At 32.7% G+C, this 4393-nt stretch overlaps 1 long non-coding RNA gene across 3 annotated transcripts; it reads right to left on the bottom strand.

Annotated features, from left to right (window-relative positions):
• Positions 1-1031: 1031 nt before the first annotated feature.
• Positions 1032-3991, bottom strand: LOC148766566 (uncharacterized). Of its 3 annotated transcripts, none has more exons than XR_016034853.1 (6): positions 3712-3991; positions 3437-3516; positions 2815-3002; positions 2335-2414; positions 1939-2130; positions 1032-1291 (listed from the first exon to the last, which is right to left on the bottom strand). It is a non-coding gene; the product is annotated as an uncharacterized LOC148766566 (long non-coding RNA). The 3 variants fall into 3 exon arrangements; XR_016034854.1 differs by having other exon boundaries at positions 1939-2115; positions 3437-3504; positions 3712-3989; XR_016034852.1 differs by having other exon boundaries at positions 3437-3504; positions 3712-3988.
• Positions 3992-4393: the final 402 nt, after the last annotated feature.

Below are 4393 nucleotides of genomic sequence, written 5' to 3'. Positions count from 1 at the left end.
GAATATAATATGATGATGCAGTCAATTTATATGACATCAGGATAAATTGGAAAATGACTATACCACACATAATTGTATTCGTTCAAACTCGATGTAATGAACTGGTAATTTTAACGCACTTGCTAGGTTAATAAAATGACTACATATAACTACTACCTCGTATGACCACAAATGTAAAAACAACGGTTGATATCAATGAAATCCTTTTCGTTCTTTCCAGAAACAACATTGAGACGATTTTCACTCAAGTTTTTTTTGTTAAAAATCGTTTTAATTTACTACAAACTTGTAATATAAAAGAAATTTATTGTTGATAATTGGAGTGAAACCTTTACGGGTAAACAACTTTTATTGCACTGACAAGTAAGCAGAGCAGTGAGTAAGAAGAAGAAAAAAACTCAAGCAACCAAATCTGGAAAATATTACATAAGAACAAAAAATGAAAAAATATAAGAAAATGTGTTGGTTCCAATTGCACGTCCTTGAAGAATGTCACGATAGCTTACTAATCTCCACATTGCGTATTCCATATCTCAGGTTACAGACTTGTCGTACCATCTTCTTTGATGCACTACAAAAAAAAACGTTTTATGTGACGAAAAAAAATATCACAACAACACAAAATATTGTCACATAAAAGCTCTGGTGACGAACGATTTCGTCACAGCGGTCGTCGCGTAAGCCCTGTCGCGAAAGGTATAATGCGACAAAATTGTAGTTTCGTCACATTACCTAGCGACAAAAATTCATTTGTCACAAGAAATTTTATTGTCGCGACGAATTATTCGTCGCCTAATCACAATAATTTTGTCAGAAAAGATGAAAATCGTCACAAGAAAGATTTTTTCACTTACTTCTTGTGACAAATTAATTTGTCTCATTAATTACAAAAGCTATTATGACAACAATTTCGTCCCAAAAGGTTATAATATTCTGTCATATTATAAAAATATTATACATACTGCTTTTCAGATTATTTGATCATAACAATATAAAATTACCAAACTAATATACAAAATTAATAGAATTCAATTTCATTAAACTACAAATGGATTCTTAAACACAAAACTAAAAGAGTTTACATTTCAAAATTAAACTACAAATAATGAATAAACTGTATCGAACATTGAACTACGTAACTAATTCAAGATAATATCAAAAAGTATGTTGAATTTGCCCATTGGACAAAAAACTATCTAAACAAGAACTAACTTCACCATCAACCTTCAGAATACATTATCGACGAATAACTTCCTTCTTCAAAAACTTGAAAAACTGGTACAACTTCATTCTGCATAAACAATACATATAAAATATTAAATTCAATGTGAAAGGTATACTCAATATAAAACTAACTTGATAAAATGAAAGACATTTAAGACGTTAGCTGGATATCAAATTTTTAACTAAAAAGAGAAGAAAAAAAAAACACTTTGTTAAGGTGAAACCGACCAAAACATGGTCAATAGATCATACAAAAATTGCCAAAGATGCAAACAGATGAAGAACTCAATTGCCATAAAAGCCCAGAGAAAGTCCTCTCAAGAACATAAGTTAGAACATATAAATAAACACGAGTTAATATAAAATACGTAAAACAAGTCCATAAAAAGGCAGCAAAGTCCATAAAAAGGACTATTTAGATTGGACATGAACAAAAATAAACTAGAAACCCCTTGCATCTAAAAAGTTCCAACACCACGTTGAAATCCCATTTTATATGAATCGCCTCCTAACGTCCATACAAAAATTCAATAACATATGAGGCAGCTTGCTAATCTATGTATTCATTTCAATTTTCAACATGCGACTACAATTAAAACTAAGAATTTTATTCAATTTGCAGCATTGAAGAAAGGCAGGTTTACATAACTCATTTTATTTTGCTGTAAAAAATTATTAATGAGTGTTATAATCGTAAAAACGAGAAAAATATACCTCTTATGGCATTTCAAGATAGGTTGGCTTCTCTCTTCTGTAATTTTAGAAGGTCAAGAAAGTAAAGAGAAATCTTTTATAGTGGCTTTTTCATCCTCCCATTCAGTGTCGTTCCAGATTAAACCTTGAGTTTTGAGATGATATCAATTTGCTTTTAATGGCACTGGCACTTCTTAACTAAAAACAAGAAACCTAAGATACATGCTCATAAACAGATTGTGTATAAATAATTTGTGTTCAATTTTAACTATTAATAGTCTATCATATAATGAATTATTTGAGTTTTTGTCCGTTATGTAGTAATCTAAGACATTCATCAACAATTCAATTCTCTCCCAACTTCCTTTTCTTTACATGAGCAACAAATCTTAAACTTAGTGTCATTTATCAAATTACCTGCAATATATGTATAATTTAGGAAGTGGTAGAACCTACTTTGTAGCATTCCTGTGAACCACTAGATTGAGACCTCAAACCTGAAAATTAAGACACAATTCTTGTATTATGATTAGCTACAAACTAGCAATCATAGGCATCCCAAGTAACCTAAAGCAACTCAAATTCAATGATAAACCATCATAAACAACACAACATTTGTCGAGTGACCAACAAATAGTAACACTACAAGCCAAATTAATATGATATGTGTATATCAAGTGCAATAATACCTCGGCATTTTCAAATGACATAAAAATCAGATGTACGTACTGTAAATTTGCAATGTCCTCACAACCTGAAATAATTATATCAATGGATTTCTTTTCGACCTAGACCTGGACCTGGACCAGAACCAGGTTCATCCCTGTGCAAATTAAAAACAAGCAAATTGCATAATTATGAAAAGAGTACGGATAAGAAATCAGGAGAAGAACATACTCGGAAGATCCAACATGACTGGTTGATGATACACTCGTTGCTCCATTTGAATTTGGTGAAGTGGGGGCAATAGCAAAAGTCGATCCACCAAAACCGTTTCGGAGACCAACAACCACTGTAGCTGAATGAGAAGACGGCATACCACCAGATCCAACCAGCTGCTTCAGATTCCAACGGTTTTCCTTATACTACACAAAGTACTCGAATATCAAGAAAATATTAAATCACAGTTTCAAACTTCAAGGATGTCAAAATTCAGAGTTCTCTAACCTATTCAGCATTTATTTGTATATTTTACTAGTGTACCTGTTCTTAGCTAAGCATCAGAAACCAAAATTCAACAACAAAGTATCAATTAATTAATTAATAAATGGGAAACAACTTCCAGTAAAATGATCGAACACCTGGTGTGCGAAATTGATATAAATTTGTAATACGCAATTTCATAAAATTATAATTGAATTCCAAACATCAGAAAACCTTGACATAGAATAATATAAACCTTTACTTTAATTTTGAGAATTAATTTGGCCCTTTTCTACAAAGCCCTAATATTCTATTCAAGGGGAGAGGGAAATCGACAAACATGGAGGGAGGGAGAAAGAGAAGTTAGATACCATACCTAAATCGAACAAGATCATGGTGCTGGCGGAGGCGTGAGAGAGGGCTGACGGTGCGGCGATTCCGTACCTGAAAACCCAACTTAATTCCAAACATCAAAAAACCTTCCCATTAAATCATATAACGGTTTAATTTAATTTTGAGATGAAGAAACTAATTTTGGACCTTTTCAACAAAAGCCCTATCATTCGATTGAAGGAAGGGAGAGGGAAATCGACAAAGATAGAGAGAGGGAGAGAATGGGAGAAGGGGAGAGAGAGAAGTTAGATACCGTACCAGAATCGAAACAAGGGAATGATGGTGGCGGAGGCGCGCCGGAGGGTTGACGGTGTGGCGATTCACACGAGAACAGAAGATGATGGAAGATAGTGGAAAGAGAAGAAAATGAGAGTGAAGTAGAAAAAAGTTCGTTCAGGCTGAAAAAAGGGGCGGTATTAGGAATGAAATAAAATGTATAGATGCCTCTTTTCTAGGGACGAAATTAATTTTGTCAAGAAAAAAACAAGATTATGACGAAATATTTTGTCATTAGAAAATTAGATGTTGTCGCAAAACAGGGCACGTCAATGGTCAAAACAACCTCAACTGTTTTTAGTGACGTTTTTTTATTGTTGTCGCATAAAATAGACTTCACGTGACGAAATTAACTTTCATCACATCAAATTTTCATTTATGTGACAAAATTGAGTTTCGTCCTAAGATCCTCATGCAAATGTGACGAAATTGTTTTTCATCACAAGAAATTGTCACATAAAACACTTTTTTTTGTAGTGATGCCTGTGTCTAAAAGAATGGTACTGTTAGTAACAACTATTTCCTCTACTATGGCACCGAATAATGAGAAAGCATAGCAAATATGATTACATATGACTCTCATATGACTACTAAAAAAATATGCCTATATATGAATGTAATTCAAATTTATCGTATAATTCACATACTACAACATGACTCCATA

This window comes from Erythranthe guttata, chromosome 12 (assembly GCF_056151865.1).
Source record: "Erythranthe guttata isolate IM_541 chromosome 12, IM_541, whole genome shotgun sequence".
NCBI classification, from domain to species: Eukaryota; Viridiplantae; Streptophyta; class Magnoliopsida; order Lamiales; family Phrymaceae; genus Erythranthe; species Erythranthe guttata.
The sequence above is the reverse complement of the archived record's forward strand: the minus strand, read 5'-3'. Positions and strand labels throughout refer to the sequence as shown.